This window comes from Balaenoptera acutorostrata, chromosome 4 (genome assembly GCF_949987535.1).
Source record: "Balaenoptera acutorostrata chromosome 4, mBalAcu1.1, whole genome shotgun sequence".
Taxonomy (NCBI): Eukaryota; Metazoa; Chordata; class Mammalia; order Artiodactyla; family Balaenopteridae; genus Balaenoptera; species Balaenoptera acutorostrata.
This window is the reverse complement of record NC_080067.1, coordinates 112,252,978-112,272,100: the sequence shown is the minus strand read 5'-3', so window position 1 is coordinate 112,272,100 and position 19,123 is coordinate 112,252,978.

Sequence of the window (19,123 nt, the reverse complement as noted above, 5' to 3'; positions counted from 1 at the left end):
ATGCAGCAATGCTAAATTTAGAGTGATAGTATACAAATTAATTTTGCTTGCAAAATAGGAAGGAAACATCTCTACCTCAGACTTTCCTTTAAAATGAGAAAGCATCAGGCATTTATGAGAAATAATTTATGAAGATGATCCTTCTTTGATAATGATGAACAACACTAATATTTTCCTTAAGACGGTGCTTTAGCTAACTGTGCCATGACAATTTTTTTTATTAATCTATTGTATTCTGGAATACATGATTTGCTTTTCATGATTTATGATTATGTAAAGGAATAAGCCATATTTTAAGAAACATTAATTATATTGCAAAAATAAACGTTGAATATCATGTCAAGATAGAGACTGATTTAGGACTGGCTGAATAACAGTGCAGCACAGACAAAATACTTATTTTGGCTCTATCTGAGACTTTAAAAGTCTTTGAAATAAAATTTGAAGTTAGCTAATTCATAGGCTTAAAATATTTCAAACATGTTTTTCAGAAAAGGCAAGTGTTTTTACATTTATTCTTTCACATATAATTTAGATATTCACTAGGATGTTAAGATATTAAGTACTTGTTTATATGGAAGCATTCACTAAGAATTTTTAAAGCAATTTAATAGATTGAAATTCTTTCGGTTAATTTTAGCAATATGTAAAGACTGATGGTGTGAGACAAGTCAGAGTATTTCAATTTATACAGAGCTGAGCTGATTACAGAACATTGTAAAGATATTTTTATTTGTACAAAAACCCCCTATTTTCCAACATTTAAAGCACATTTTTGAGTCTTTGCTTTAACCAAGTTTTTTATGGCACAAGGAATTATACCTACTATACTGATATGTAAAACTGAAACTGAAACACAGCAAAGATTCTCCATCAAATCCTGTTATGATAAACCTTTACCCCACAGAATGGCACAAATTCCTTTCTCTCTCTCTCTCTCTCTCTCTCTCTGTCTCTTTCTAGTCCCCCCTCCTCTCTCTATCTCTTTTTTTGCAGGAGCTGAGGTATTGATTTTCTTCAGTAAAGCCCACACATACATCAAGACAATCTTTTATCTGTTATGTGTTTAGATTACGGTAATCAATCAGGTTATTCCAAAAAATATGTATTTGCCAGAATTTTTCCTTATTCGAAGGCTATCAGTTCACTTCAAAATGGTTTTAACTAAGTGTGATTACAATCTCTTAAATGAGATGATACTTGTTTTATGCTAACTTAGTTTAGTTTAATGTATTTCAATTGTTTACCAAGAAAGGCACATAGAACAATTAGGCTAGTTGACTCCCTTTCCTCATCTACCTTATTCAAAAATTATTTTTAAATAAATATTTAAATGTAAACATAAACTTAACTAAATTAAATGTAAATATAAAACTATGTTTAAAAAAATTTGAGCAGTTCAGCTTTACAGCACATTTCTTTCAAAATAGCATGAGAGAATATTACTTAATTTGTATTATCGACAAACCACACAGTTGTCAGCAATGTTATTTGCTTCAGAGACTCTTGCTCACAAATCACAGATTATACTTTCTTCGAGAGAAATGATAAAAATCCCATAATTTTCAAGGATGTCAGTTTTAGGGATAGTTACCCAAATAGAGCTTTACGTAGCTCTGTCCATACAAGCATGGTAGAAAAAAGTCCTCTTATCAATAGTTTCCATTGGAACAGAAAATGATACGAAAAAGAGTGGTATTGACTTGGAAGGATAGTACAAATACTTACAGGGTACTCCAGGTACACTGAAAATAGCAGTATGGTTAAGAAACAGACTCTGAAACGAGAGTCAGAATTATAATATATTTTAGAGTTATATGCCAACTTTGACTTGCCTTGATTCTAATCTCAGTCACTTCTTAGCTCTATGAACTTGGGCAGTCATTTTAACTATCTGGACCTCAGTTTTCTCACTGATAAATAGGGATAATAACAATAGTACCTAAATTATATACATTGGTGTTGGTGTTAAGTCTACAGCAACTATTGGAGACTTTCTGCAGAAACACTAGTAATGCTTTAATTCTCCAGAATCTGTTATTATATTTTAAGCTTTATAAAACACAGATTGCTACCAAACTAAATACCACAATATCTAAAATGGTGATTTTTTTTTTTTTTTTTTTTTTTTTTGCCTTCAGATATACTGTTATCCAAAAGGATTGCAGTGTACATGATATTGTCATGGAACATGTAGAAACAAGGAATTGGGAATCTTATTATGTATCAAGACTGCAGAATAACTGATGAGATTCCTGGCTGAAAATTAACAGTACTAAAAATAATGTGTTTTTATAAGTTGTATCCTGTTGAAGGAACAATTTATTATACAATAAAACAGTTAACTAATTCATATGTCAGCCAAAGAGAAAATTACCAAAAATATTTTTGCTAGCAAAGGAGTTTTTATTCTATTAGCCATTCGTTTTTGTTTTCGTCAATATACAATCGGAATACGAATTAAATTTGCTATTTTAAGTGACAGGAAAACAATGAAGGCTTGATAGCATTTAGTAAAAATGCAAATAATAAATTAAATTATATTTGCCTTTGTTCATTTGATCACTGATGTGATATTTTCCCTCAGTGATTACATTATTTTTATTGCTATCCATATAATGCCATCCTTCGCTTATTACTATTACGTCACAGGTGATGTTAACAACATGGTATCTATTTACTAACTCTTAAAATCTTTACTCCTATTATATGTAGGAACTAAATTTTTCCTTCATAAGAGAAAAGGTCTCTGAAGTTAGAATTATAGTAAATTTTAGAATTATATGTCAACTTTGACCTATCTCCTATTAGATTAATAGAGTGAATGTTCATTTTAATTAAGATATGAAAAGTTAAATGTGTTTTTTTTTTTTTTTTTTACAATCACTCTTTACCTGTTTCACTTGTGGTAAATAAGAGAGATCTGAGACATGGTTACTTAAAGGCAGAGGTGGGATCTGGATTGTGTGACCAAGTTAGAGTAGAGGCACACACTGAAACTGAAATATTAGCAGGGGTCTTTTTGCACAAAAATTAAATTGTTTGCCAAGTAATTAGCTTTGAATGGATGAAATATTTTCAATTTGTATATAGTTTTTTCTTTTTTACTCAACTGTCTTCCTTCTTCAATTTATCTTCTTAGAAGAAAATGTCCATATTCAGAAAAACTCCACTTAAACCTTGCCTAACACGTTTTAGGGAGGGCGGCAGGGAGGAGTACCCTGTCTTTTCACCCGTGGTCAGGCCATTATGTGGAAGCTCTGATTGTCAGTACCCACGTGCACAGATTTCCTGAGTTGTGATTGCTGTCCCCACCCTTAAACGTGCAGAATCAGAACATGTCTGCATTGGTACAATTTGATATCTTTAAATGTTCTTAAATAGCAATGACCTGCCCTCACTTGTTATCCATAGCCCCCCTAGGAATAAGAGAAGCAAGTAGTAAAACAAAGCCTCAAGAAATATTCATTGTAGTAGAGGACAAAGGGCAATAAATAATAACAAATAGGTAGTGGTTACTATAGATCTCTTACCTAACACCCATTCCTCCTGCTCCCTTCTAAACAGAACCTTTATTTTCATCTTCTCCTCCATTAAGTCAGGGCTCTTTTTTTTTTTTTTAATTAATTAATTAATTTTAATTTTTGGCTGCATCGGGTCTTCGTTGCTGCGCGCGGGCTTTCTCTACTTGCGGGGAGCAGGGGCTACTCTTCTTTGTGTGCAGGCTTCTCACTGCAGTGGCTTCTCTTGTTGCAGAGCATGGGCTCTAGGCACGCGGGCTTCAGTAGTTGTGGCTCAAGGGCTCTAGAGCTCAGGCTCAGTAGTTGTGGCTCATGGGCTTAGTTGCTCCACGGCATGTGGGATCTTCCCCGACCAGGGCTCGAACCCGTGTCCCCTGCATTAGCAGGCGGATTCTTAACCACCGCACCACCAGGGACGTCCCATAAATCAGGGCTCTTAATATTCTGATTAGTCTAATCCAGTGTTTCTCAACTAGGAGAGACTTGTCCCCAGGAAACATTTGATAATATCTGAAGACATTGTTGATTGCCATGATTCATGGGGTGGCATCTCGTGAGTATAGAACAAGGATGTTGCTAAACATCCTACAAGGCACAGGAAATTTCCCTGCAACAAAAAGTTATTTGATCCAAAATATCAGTAGAGGTGAGGTTGAGAAACCCTAGTGTAATGGCAGAGTGTGATCTGTCTGGTCTGGAACCCAGCTCTACAGATCCTGGCTGAGTGACCTAGACAAATTTCTTTTCTTTTTTAAACAGCTTAAAGAAGGTATGTCATATACAAAGAACTGCACATATTTAATCTGTACAATTTGAACATTGGCAAGCATCTGTGATACCATCACCCCAATCAACATTATAGTCATATCCAACACCTCCCAGAGTTTCCTGACGTCCCTCTGTTTTTCTTTTTGTTTTGTTTTCTGTTTTTTTGGTAAGGGCACTTAACATAAACTGTACCCTTTGAGCAAAGTTTGAAATGCATGATACTGCATTGTTAAATATAGGCACAATGTTTTATAGCAGATCTGTAGAACTTATTCATCTAGCCTAACTGGAATTTTATACCCATTAAATTTCTTAACAATTTAGTGTCTTAGTTTCCTCATTTGTAAAATGATTAATAGTTTGTATTTCACAGAACTGTTCTATGGGTTAAATATGTTCAGACATATAAATCACCAACAGTAGTGACTGGCATACAAAGCACTCATTAAATGTCATCTATTATTAAGTTTTTCAAACATCAGGGGATAAGACTGTCAAAAAAATAAATAAATAAACACTTGAAGGTTGATTAAAAATATATGTAAGCATTGACATAATTCAGCTTTCTCATTTACTTTTTTTAGGGGTCTGGCCAATATACATGCTTATATTTGAAGTTTACATTTTGTTGTTATTCCAAGTACTTATTTTTTTCCCAAGAATGTATTGGATTTAGAGGAAGCTACAGTTTTCACTCTTATAGTAGCTTAAGTTTGCAAACATACTTGAACCTATAATAAATTTGGACATTGAAAAGTTTGAATCACTAGGGCTTGGCCAAAATGTGTGTTTCATAGACTGGAAAAAAAAAAAGTTTGCTAATCGTTCAAGATACCACAGAAGAATAATTATATTTTTTAGGAGTTGAGAAATTGTTCAACCTCTTAAAAAATTCTTTATATAAAATAATATGCCAATTACAATGCTATATACTTTATTCTATTAAAGCAAAATATCAAAGGACTTCCAGAAAAAATAAAACTGCTTTCCCATTCTTCAATAATTCATCATATTAAAAAGGTATTATCTTGCATTTTATGTGAAATAGTGAATCTGTGCTTCACTTAAATAAAACTTTATCCAGGAAAAAAAATATGTATATATATATTAATTCTTTATTACTACATTGTAAAACAAAATTATTTTAAAAGTTACCAAATGCAGACGGATACTAAATAGTAATACTGATGATATACTTGTAGGTATTTAATATTTAAACATTGAAACTAGTATATTTTAATTTTAAATTATGCTTTAGAAACTATCACAATTAGAAAATGTTGAGTTGATGTATAAATATTTATCTAAATATAGTATTGTTTTCTGTGGAGTATTATAATAGTGTCCAGAAAATTTATTTTTGGAAATCATCTCAAATTACATTTAAATTTCCAATTTGAGTGTCAACACTATAGGGTAGATGAAAGCAATTGAATGGATATATTTTTGTAACGTGGCTCCAAATTTCAAGAACCAAAAAAGGATCTGTATGAAGTGCCACTTAATATTTCCATCACTCATGAATCACAATCTTCTTTTTTTAATTTTAGTTAAAGCTCTTCATGAACATAGACACATCAATAGTGATGCACCAATCTATAAACAATGTTGTAATATATAACTGCTTTTTTTAAAGAACCATTTTTCTATTCTTTTGCCTTTTTTTGTTTGTTTGTTTGACTTTGCTTTTTCTTTCTCTTTTCTTTTATCTTCAAAAAAATAGCACCATCAGATGGACCTGGAGGGTATTATACTTAGGGAAACACCCCAGACAGAGAAAGACAGGTACTGTATGATCTCACTTATATGTGAAATCTAAACCAAAAATAAAACCAAAAACTAAAAAACAAGCTCATAGATACAGAGAAGAGATTGTTATCAGCGATTAGGGGGGTAGGGGGGTGGAGGGGCAGGCAGGGAGGGGAGAAATGGGTGAAGATAGTCAAAAGGTAAAAACTTCCAGTTACAATATAAACATGTTATGGGGATATAATGTACAGCATGGTGACTATAGTTAATAATACAGTATTGCCTATTTGAAAGTTGCTAAGAAAGTAGATCCTAAAAGTACTCATCATAAGAAAACAAAATTCTTAAACTATGAAAGCTGAGGGATATTAACTAGACTTACTGTGGTGACCATGTCACAATGTATGCAAATATCAAATCATTATGTCGTACACCTGTAACTAATACAATGTTATATGTCAATCATACCTCAAATTAAAAAATTAAAAATAAAGGAATAATAATAATAATAAGCACCATCAGAATGTCCCTACCTTTTCTTAGGAACCTGTTAACCACCTAGTATGGGCACTTCTCTATTTTCTTCATTCTTATATAATTTTATGCAGATATGTTACAAACGTGTGCATATATGCACATACACATAAAAAGGGTTTTAGGTGCACTGGGCATTTTACAAAAACGTAAATAATGCAAAGATGTGAAAAATTTCACTCTCCTGCACCTTGTTTTTCCACCTGTGAGTACTTCCTAAGTAACTCTTCTAGGCTGCTGTTACTTCAGTTTGTCCTACTTTATGGACGCATAATAGTCATGCAATAGTTGTAGCTAATTCATTTAACGTTTCCTTGTAGATGGTCCTTAAGTCTGTTTGTGCAGGTTTATTTGTTTGTTTGACACAACCTATATGCACATATGCATGTAATTGTACCTATCTGATGCTGTTTTCTTTTCTATAACATAGAATCCCAGATAACAGTGAAAACTAATTTGGAGCTACTTAAAAGAGGTGTTTTAAATATAATAAAAATATTTATGAAAATGACTGAAATGCCTTATGGAGTAAAAATACTATGCAGTTTAATAAGATCATGAGTAACATAAACATAATTGTATTCAGAAAATAAATTACAATGTTGAAGTTAATTTCAACTGTCCCCACTAAGGAACTAGAGAAAACCATTTATTTGCTTTGAGGGTCTAGGAAAGTTTCTCTAAATTACCCGAGTTCTGCTGATATGTTTTTGTGACACCCCCTTGCCATTCTTCTCCCAGGATAATCTTCACTGACGCTTTCTTTTATTATTTGCAGAAAATCCTCAGCCTGTGTGTATACAAGTGTTCAACATTGGTATAAAGGACAGACTACTATTAACTCTATGCTAATGTTTCGCCTCCCTTTAATATGTTCACAAAACATACAGCACTAGTTACCTCCACTGAAGAAAAGCTTGTCTTTCTACTTTCATCTTGCTACTGCTCTGCTCTCTGTCTCTCTTACTCACTGCCTCTATGATCTGTGTTTGCTACTGTAAAGGAAGGGAGTCTCTCCTGCCAACTTTTTACACAAAGGGTACTTTTTTGCAGACTGAGTCTAGAGTGAAATCTTCCTTCGCCGAGTACAAACATGGACTCATGCTTCCTGTGTGCCCCATTACACAGGCTCCTTGGATGTTTAGTGAGTTCATGCTCACAAATTACGTCAGCTTCACTTTCACACACTTCTGTAACCCTTTCACATAACCTCTACCTGGATTCTATATTAAATAAAATAAATTTGTGATATAGTAAATCAAAGGTCAAAATCTGAACCTGAATTTTCTATTATAATTCAAAATTAGACACAAATTTTCTTACATTTTGTGAACACTCAAAAAATGCATTTTAAAGTTCCACTAAATGCTGTCATTTCTCCCCCAGCACTGTTAAAAAAAATATTCTTTTATCTAAGGATATAGAACATTTAGTGTTTATTTTCATTCATAGATTTCAGGCTTCACAAATCTTGAACCAAGGCCTTTTTAGAATAGTAAATGAGAAAGCAAAGTAGTTAAGTAATTCCTAAAAAATACTAAAATTGATTCATGGGTGCAATGATTTTGAGATGCTTGGGCTATTGTACTTTAAGCCTGGCTGTTTTTATTCACCATTTTATCCTCTTTGCATAGGCCAGTGTTTGGCACGTAGTAGGCATTAAATGAATATTGACTAGAAAGTAAATAAATGAATATTTTGGTTTCTGAAGGCTTGTTTTTGAAACCAGTTAGAAAACACTTTCAAAGATTGAGACAGAAGTTGCCATCTTCTCTATGCTAATCAAAATGAAACATACTCGCTGAATTTCTCTTCCTGCCAAGATCAATTTCTTTCTTTAAACATTCAAGTAGTCTGTCATTACTTGTTCCTGTGGGCACACACAGAGGGGTGTTCTGGCGCCCATCTAACACAAGTCAGAGATAGCTTGAAAGAGGGCATGCCCTCATATCTTCTGCTAATTTTTCTGGGGCATAAGTGATGAGCACTAGTAAAATCCGATTATAATTCTGTTATCGCTTTTGAAGCAGGTTCAGTAGGCAGATTTTCTCCATCAGACACGTGAACTTTCAGACTAGTACAAATTGGGACAAAAACATTCCACAAGAATTTTGCAAGCATAAACAATCTCTCTTTTTGCAATATTTATCACCTGTCATTTTGCTAGTTGTATTTATAAATACTAATGTTTTCCCCCAAAAGATATAAAACAAACAAAAATTATTTATTGTTCTGTAAGAATCAGAGGTTTATATGATTACAAATGAGAACTAGACCAGGAACATGACAGACAAGTAGTTTTCTATTCATTTGTAAATTATATTTATAAGATAGATTATTTCTAAAAATTAAATACATGAAAAAATGTTCTAAATTGAATCATATTTTAATGTGCTTAAGGTTCTTATTTTTCTAAGTAAGGAATGTTTTGTGGTGCTGATTATTACTTAATTTATTTTCATTAATAAATGAATGCATTACTGTACTATGTTTCATTAAAAGAGGCAAAACATACCTACCCACCATATAATATAATTGTTTTATATATATTATTTTTAGAAAATGTAATCTCAATATAATCAGACTAATTATTTGTTGTTATATCTCTCATGATATCATTATCATAATAACCTCCTTAGGAAGGCATAGTGTGAAACTGACCACCATGTCAGATCTCTAAAGTTGATGGTCTGTCATAAATCTAAATGTCATATTGTGCAGAGTGACAGTCAAGCTATTCTCGAATGTGCTCCTCTGATTTTTAGATCAATTTTAATTTTCTCTTCAGCAGTATGTCTGGTTCTTTACGCTGGCTTGGAGAGTACAATGACTCAACTTTCAGACTGAGGAGAGGAAGCAATCATACTCTAACACATCCGAAGGGGAAGATGATCTGCTTGCAACCATATCAAGATCAAGAGAAAACATTCCTACTTGACTTTTTGATAATCTTGTTTGAAACAATGGTACAAAACTGGCCAAATATGTACTTTTTTGGATCTATCAACATTTATGATGAATTAATATGACTTTAGGAGGTAAAGTCATTTGATATGTTCCATGTTCCTAAAAAAATAAATTAAAATAGAACATTAGGGCTTCCCTTCCCTGGTGGCACAGTGGTTGAGAATGTGCCTGCCAATGCAGGGGACATGGGTTCGAGCCCTGGTCTGGGAAGATCCCGCATGCCGCGGAGCAACTAGGCCCATGAGCCACAACTACTGAGCCTGCGTGTCTGGAGCCTGTGCTCCGCAACAAGAGAGGCCGCGATAGTGAGAGGCCCGCGCACCGTGATGAAGAGTGGCCCCCGCTTGCCACCAATAGAGAAAGCCGTCGCACAGAAACGAAGACCCAACACAGCCATAAATAAATAAATAAATAAATAAATAAATAAATAAATAAATAAAAATTTAAAAAAAAGAACATGATTGGAAAACTTAAAAAAAATAGAACATTAATATAATGCTTAAAAGTAATCACAATTATGAGAACAGAAAAGACAGGAAGATTAGGAGAATAAACAGATACTGCATCCTTGAGAAAACTTAAATTCTCTGTGATTTTTATAGAGAAGTATGCTGTCATGTTTTGGAATTCATAGCTCCTGCTTCAAAGCTGATTAACCCCATGATATTATTTACCTCTTTGGCTTAACTCTAGGAATAGAGCTAGGAGAGAATTCCATATTCCATATAAGAATTGTCTCTGAGGGATTACTGAAGCATTCATTTTCCTGCTGTTAATGACAGGCAACTGAGAGCTCAGATTTTCAGAAACATCCTCTATGATATAAAATTTTAAGACAGGGACCTGGAGTCAAGTTAGGTATTTTTTAGAATATTGAAGTTGACCCAGGCCAGAATACACTGTAAAGAATGAAAGTGCAAAATTGAGTTACAAGAGTTGGTCTAATAATTATTCAAGGAAGTTATTGAAGAAAGTAATTGAGTGAAAGTTCAGAGAGAAGATATAGTCTCTTTGATTGAAGCTAACAAGACACATTATGCTAGTTTTGAATGAATGGATATATAAAAGTGAATGGACAAATGAATTAATATTTAGAATCAGGTGTTTGAGAAACTCCATAAGTAATTTGTGCTATAATTTGGACAAAAAGTCTTTATAAAATTTATGAGGTTTCCTATTATAAATGTAAAAGAATCAGATGACAAAAAATAAATGTTACATGTATCTTGAAAGAGAAAGAAGGAATATAATGTTAAATGCAACATAAGGGTGGGGTATTGAAGGATAATGAGTTAGAGTTTGTTAGTTTCTTTGGTATCCTCAAGAAAGCTTGTCCTTCTAATGATTGATCTCTTTCCTTTAAACTAAACTTTCTCTGAAGTGGATGCAAGTTGTCTTCAGTTAGGATACAGAAATCCTTTCAAAGTAGTCTACTCCTTTTCTATAACACAGTATTCACCAGGCAACCTCCTGATCTTTATTTATTTATCTGAATAAACCTACTTATTTGGAAGGCACTATGGTGAGCAGATGCCAAGTTCTCCCAGCTAGTTGTAAATGATTAGCATTCTGGCTTATAAATCAATCTGTTTTAAACATGATCACTGAGAATCAGAGGATGGTCACACGTGGGTATACTGACAAAAGTGAGCATCTGAACCAGCTAAGCTGGGTCATGGTGAGTCCATGAAGGTGTAACTTCCCACTAAGGCCTGGCCTGATCAATCAGCTGGCTTTACCCATTACATTATTATCTGGAGTTCCAGGGAGCTTTCAAATTTCAAAGCCACTCTCTTGGATTGCAGAATGGTACCGGAAGTTATCACACGCTCAGTGGGTTTATGAAGCCAGAATACTACAGAATTAAAAAGCCAACAGCTTAGTGAGTGAACTGGAGCTTGGAGTGAAAGGACGGATTAATAAAAATAAACATCTATGGACGGTTTCAACTGACAGATTATTAAAAGCTTTTGGATGTCTCTGGGACAGATAATTTGTACAAAGATAGAAAAGCAAGGCCTTGAGTACTGAATAACAAGGAAAGCTGGCTTGGTTATAACAAAATTTGGAATTACCTAGAGTTGACATTTTTTACTCAGTTCCCTGATTAGGGCAACTTACAAAGCTATACTGACTGCCCTACAATATTCAGTTAGATTTTAACAAGCAAAGTGCTTTATTTCATTTTAAGAGATTCTGTACCCATACATTCTATTGAATACTTGGATCATAGAAAACAAGCGATTCTTTTTAACTTTAGAAGACATGAAAGTTACTGACATATATCTCCTGTCAGTTATTGACACTGTTGACACAAAACAAAGCAGGATACTTTATTTACACCTCAAATTTGGGGTTACAAAATCTAATTATGAGGTTGACGATGGATTCTACGGGAAAAGTACAGAGGTTCCTAAGTTGAAGTCATTTTAAGAGTAATGTTGTTTATGTTTATTAATACCTCGACATAGAGAAGATGCTATAATTCCATACCTCAAATAAATGCACTAATAGTCAGAGGTGTTCAGAAATGGTCATTTAATGCTATTGGATTGTATTTTTGAGCTTCATACAACTCTAAAGCCTAAACCAAAAATTTTGTGAAACTGTTTTGAGAGAAATAAAAATTCAACAATGACTTTTTATTTTATTTTATTTATTTATTTATTTATTTAAATAATTTTTATTGGAGTATACTTGATTTACAATGGTGTGTTAGTTTCAGGTATACAGCAAAGTGAACCAGTTATACATATATATATATATATCCACTCTTTTTAAGATTCTTTTCCCGTATAGGTCATTACAGTGTATTGAGTAGAGACAATGACTTTTTAAAAGGTTATCTTTCTATTCAATTTATAGCATGGGCTTCAAAGCCATAGTGATATAACAAGAAAATTCTTGGTCTACCCCAAGCATAAGTCTAGCGCAGAGCAGGTGCTAAATTAATGTTTATTAAGTCATCAGATGTCCTGAATTTGAATCTTGATTCAACAAGTTTCTGGCTCTATGTGACTTTAGGAATGATATTACTCTTTAGGAGCCACAGTTTTTCCACCTGACAGTTTTCAGACTTGATGGAAGGAACAGTAAATTTACTATATTAAAGTGCTTTGACAACTATTTATGTACCTGTATACTTGAATGTTTTATAATGGTGTCTTTCAAATACTTGCATATATTTTAAAATCTCTTTAAATATAACAACCTACTCTGAAAAAGTAGATACAAAGAGGTTCTGACAGTTTTATTTGTCATCCTATTGACATCCATGATTAATTTGGAAGATTCAAATACCTTAATTACTGTCTCCTTCCTCTCTTCTTTGTGTACTTCTCTCCAAAGCTTCTCCCTTGCTTGAAATGTACAGTGAGTTTTATCTCAAAGACATCCCCTATATATTCTTTTTTTCTAGATTAGGTACTTGAATTACATTAAGTCATAGCAGATAATTAGCTGGGTACTGTGTACAAATACCATTGATATGTCTGCAGCCTCTAGCCTTGGAACAAGATAAAGTTAACAGTTAGCCCCAGTGGAATGAAATCTGTGCTCTTCCCTTTATTATCATAATGGTCTAAATTGTCATTTAATCAGTAAGTATATGAACTTTAAGAGGGGAAGAGGGAGGTTTTCAGAAAAAAGACACAATGAAAGGGTGCAAAAGTGAGATTGTAACTAAGAAAACTGGAATCTTTAGTAAATTTTCTTAGAAGAAGTGAGATGAAGGAAGTGAAAGTCAATGTTTGAGGCAGATCAAACATTGATTTGACACTGAGGACAAACTATTTGTTTTTCATCTTATGGTAGTGGAGGTAACTTGAAGCTGAAATGTGATTGGGGTGATCAGAATGTGATAAGACAACACAGCAGGGAAAGGAGAAGGCTTTGGTTGCCATTTATTAACTCATTTGGTTTGGTTGAAGACTCAGACACAATTAAATGAGTAGAAAGTAAAATAAATTTTATGGAGCTAAGGATGTGCAATCTAAACTAAGTCAGGGCTTGAAGCTGGACCCAGATGAGTGTGAAGGTGAGACATAGTAAATCAGCCAACCTCAGACCCTGGGATGGAGTTGTGTCCATGGGTGTAGCCCAGTGGTCCTAGCAGTTCTAAGAGGAAAAGTGTCAGAGCAGTGGTTGTCAAATTAAGTTACATTTCCATTGCATAAAAAGCCCTGCAGTGTTGAGCAAGGGTTTGGACAGGGTAAGTTTAAAGATCCTTTCACATCTATTAAAGTCCCTATCATCAAAAAATAATTTCTTCTAATGTTGGTTCTCTGGGACACAACTTATACGTGGAAGATGTTTAAGTTGGAGATTTTATGATCAGATTCCTATACTATATCTTGTACAGATTCTCTGGCATGTACCAACCCTGTTAAACATGATCATTTAACAACAGATAAAGCACCGCATTATATCTGGGCTTTTATGTATCCCACCTACTCATAAGAGACGAAAGTCTCTGTGGCAGAAATGCCACCAAGGCGCTAGGTTTCATCACGTCAGATCAGTGTGAGGGGATGCACAAAATGGGATGGTCTCGCATCTCTGAAATTGCGCAGCTGCTCCAGCAACATGAGGTTGATTTTTAAATTATAAAATGTGAGCATCTCATCCAATATGTTTATTTCTATCTATCTTTCTTACTCCTTTCCTGAAGTACTTTCACCGGGACATGGAAGAAAACAATTGTGCCTAATGTCCTGTATTACTTTCCTAGGGCTGCTGTGACAAAGCACCAAAAACTGAGTGGCTTAAAACAACAAAATTATTGCCTCCCAGTTCTGTAAGCTAGAAGTCTGAAATCACTGTATCAGCAGGGCCACGCTCTCTCTAATGGTTTTAGGGGAGAATCCCTCCTTGCCTCTTCTAGCTTCTGATGCTTGCTGTCATTCCTTATTAGATTCTGGCTTCTAAATGCATCACTCCGATCACATGGCTGTCTTCTCCCTGTATGTCTCCATATAGCCTCTCCTGTGTGAATGTCTTTCTGTCCAAATTTCCCCATTTTTATGAAGATATCAGCCATATTGGATTAAGACTCACCCTGTTGGGTTCATTTTAACTTGATTACCTCTGTAAAGACCTTATCCCCAAATGAAGTCACATTCTGAGGTACTGGGGGTTAGAACTTCAGTACATCTTTTTTAGGGGGACAGAAGCTAGATCATAAAAGCCTTCAACGTTGTTTGTAGACTTATATTGTTGTATACTGTTTTTCCAAGTTGATATCTACCTTTGTGTATGTTTTTTGCAAGATTCCAATGTGGTAAAGTAATTGTGGTGGAGTTTAACAAACTTCTGCTCCAGGAATTACATTTTGGGGGGTAAATATGGACTCAGAAAGATTATTTTCTCTTTAATTTGACTTGTGAGGGTCCAGAACACAGCCCTTGCTAAGTTGTTCAGTGTGCAGTACCACCAACACATAAGTCAGTGGAATTAATGTTTATGTCATGAGATATGGAAAAACGAAGGGGGAGACATATTATGATTGAGGTCTGCTCAAGGAGTGGTTCTGCCATTCTGTGCTTACCACGCTGCTGTTCAGATAGAATGTCTTTTTTCTTGTTGTCAGTTTGCCGCCTTTGCTCAAAAAGGAAGTCTGACCTGACTTTTAAAGTTACTGTGATGAGAATTTTGTTTTATGTTACACAAAATGACTCTAATATTACAAGATTAATGCCTTTTGCCTCTAAACATATGATTAACCATAAATTATCACACTAGACCTGAACACGTCTTTCAAAAGCCCATTAAAAAACAAATTAACCTTTTCTCTCTAGGCTGAACTTCCTTGTTAATATGAAAATCAGGAGCAATTCAGGGCTCTTAGCTTTTGTTATCCCAGCCATATTCCTTTGTGTTTTTCAAGTTGAGTTGTGACTGGAGAGTGAGTCATACCAGCTTAATTAATTTAGTTAAGAACCAATTAAAAGCAGTATTTTGCACATGAGAAAGCTTGTCTGAAGTGTTTTGAATTTCAGCAAGTTTCCTTATTACCCAGGCTTCTATATAGATGGTTTGCGCCATAAGGAGGGGGAGATACTTAGTGAGTAAGACATCCCTTAATTCCTGGTCATAAGTGAATTTTCAATTCTAAGGAAGGTACAATTAATATTTATACTCATAAACATATACCACACACAAAAATTATTATCAAATTTCTTCTTTTTATAACAATGTAGCAAGGTTTATTAGTAACTAACCCGCATATTTTCTTCCTCTAGTAGACTAAATGATCTAAACATTCACTGTAGGAAGAAGATTCAAGGGAGATGTACTCCTTCTATATCCTTCCCACCCCATGAATTTGGAGTAAAGTGATATGAGCTGTTGTATTTTAAAAGTACTGGGGTTTAAAGTAATGTGGTCTTCGGATTTTTGCCCTATAGAAGCAGATGTTATTTAGACAAAGCGTTAACAGACATCTCCTCATCACACTCTTTAGGCCCTTGGGTATTATTTGTATCTATGTATGAGGTGAATCCACCAAACAAAAAATATATACTAGGGAAGAGAGGGAAAAGTATTCGACAGTGAACGGGCTGATTTAAGTCAGCAAATGTTTTCTGTAATGGGACAGATAGTAGGTATTTTTGGCTTTGTGGACCAGATGTCTCTGTCTCTGGTCTTTGTCACAACTGATCAACTCTGCAGTTAGAGCATGAAAACAGCCATTGATAATATGTAAACTAACAGACATGGCTGTGTTCCAGTAAAACTTTATTTACAAAAACAGAAGAAAGACTGAATTTGTCCTGCAGGTCATGGATTTCCAACCTCTGGTGTAGGATATGGTCATGGCAGTGATACCTGATGGATGGGCAAGACTTTCACCCCTCTGGTGCTCAGTTTCCTCATCCTACAGTGAGGAGGTGAGAATTAGGAAGCCAAAAGGTCTCTCCAGCTTTGCATTTCTAGGTTAACACAGAGGGATTGGTCTCCAGAAATAACTCTATGCATAGCTCTAGAGTCAGGCAGCTGATTCTCCAGTGACCTCTTTTAAAAAATCTCAATAAGAGAAAATATAAGAACGTCTTTCCTTGTGTTATGGGTGTTGTCTAGAGTAAAAATAGAGAATTGAGAACAAATATGACAATAATGATTTTGAATTCTCTTTTCTTTAGAGGCCTTGTACTCTGTTTAAGAAAAAAAGTAAATATAACTATTAGGACAGATTTCAAAGAACCACTTTTTTTGGAGTTAGAAATGGACTTTTCAAACTTGCAAATGAGAATCTGAGCATTAGAGACCTAAGTGCTGGTAGAAGAGCACAGGCTAGAAAGTGGCTTTCATAAAAACATTTTCTTTTTGAAGGGGTAAACTTCTCTGCGAAAATTCTCATTGCTGGAACACCTCATTACCCAGCAATGTAGAATAAATGGGGCATTGATCTCTACTGATTTGCCACCATAACCTCTGTAACTAAATGTGGCCTGAGGCAGTTCTGCAAACAGGAGGATCCCTGCATGTTTAATTGTCACTTGAATAATTTTCCATTATCATTACTCAGGGATCAGAATTTCTTCTTTCACTTGATGTTACTTTAAATATACCCTATGTATAGTGTCTTTTCCAGCATATCAGAATCAGTCACCTAGTATAAGAACATTATCAAATATATACACGGAGAGTAATTCTGCTGCAGTGTGATTCAAAACTATAAATACAAGTAATTGGCCCTCATTACTCAGTGCCACTGGGTTTAGGTTCTTGGATGTATACATTTCACTCATGTTTAGAGTATCTTTATCACCGTTCCTTCAAACCCCATGATTAATGAAACTCCCTCTCATAGCTCCGAATAATGAGAATTCTATATATTTTATCTGTAGGTCTTCACATGAGCTGAAACTGTTCTCTGTGGGATTATTTAAATAGTGACACAGCTGGAGTCCATTCACAAAATTTTTCTACCGTAGGATTTTTTCTTCCTTAAACATAGGGTTCATTTCTAACGTCCTTTCAAGGGCCACGACAGAGTTAGTTATATAATTTGACCCATAGTCTTCTCTTTGTCAAAAGTGGCATATGTAAAAACAAGTTAAAATTTGGTACCTACATACTTGACCAGACCAGCAAATACTGAAGATTCATAATGTCTTTATGTTTCACAATAAGGAGGAGACACAGAGAACAATTTAATTACATGGATACTCTGTGGCACGTATTTTGGATAAGATTCATGTGATTAAAATACATAAGCCACAAAGTCTGGTTCACCACCCCCACCTCCCCAACTATTATAAAATTTGACATTATTGTCACTCTTTCAGATAAGTGTCCCTCGCCAAACGTAGATCACTACTCTATCAGAAAACTTTCTTTAATGTAACTATTATGTATCCTGCTAACATCTTCTGCCCATCATAAACCACTTGAACTGATAATGCTGGAAGAAGTGAGATGGTTTGAGGATATCTGCTAATCCATTTGTTTCATTTATATAGCTATTCAGTGTCTTGACTGGTTCTTACAAATGTCTAAGAAGAATTACAAAATATGGATGAAGCTGTAAATATTGAAATAGTGGTTGAAGATTATATCTCTGTAAAGAATATCAAGTTATTTGAATGCCTATTTAGGTCTTTGTTCAAGATGGCCTAAAATTTTTTAAACTGCACAGTCCACTTTAATTTTATAAAAATCCTTTAAAGAATTTAAAGTTCTCTGTGTATTCTATCAGATAGAGAAAGTACTATTAGAGGAAAAAGAGAGAGAGAGAGAGGAAGAGAGAGATAGGAATTACAGTAAAAATTGTATCTAGCTGGCAAAGGAAAAATACACTAGTGAAAGTAGAAGGAGGAAATCCTCATTGATGTTTGATATATACTTCAATTTACAAATATATTATACACTGTTCATTCTTTCTCAGCTTCACAAAGGATATTTACTTTGGCTTAATTACATAATGTTTGAAAGTATATCATATAATAATTAGTTTTTATTAATTGTTGTAAATAAACCATCTTCCAGAAATTTTAATAATACCCAGAAATTGTAATAACCCAACATTTGAAAGAGCAGTGAGAATAAAACAAAGAAAAAAGTGATTCAAAATCTTCATATCCTAGACATTTTAAACTTTATAGTGTTTAAGTGTGTGTATGTTAATCTTTTTGCAGCTTTTAGCTGGTAATCTATCTGTAACTCTGACTGGATTGACAGAAAACTTTACATAACCATAAATGGAGAGGATCAAAGGTAAAGTGAGATTTACAGATTTGATCTTGAAGAAAAAACCAAGGAGGCTGAGAAAAAAATATTTTCTTTTAGAAAAGAAATTATTTCTATTGGAGTGTACCCTTTTAAAAAGGTATTTTTATACTCTCTATTAAAATTGTTCATCACCAATGCTCTTTGGGATTATATCACCCAGAAAAAGTGATGCTTAAGGCAAAAGGCTGAAGATTTCCTTAACAAGAAAAAAGCACTGTGAGATTTTCAAAGGAAATACAGAATGTTTCTCTAATAAACACATTAATAACTTGCAAATGTGTTGTCACATTTAGGGCAACAATTTATGCTACATTTCTCCCTAAGTATAAGAATTTCTGCATTTATTTAAGGAG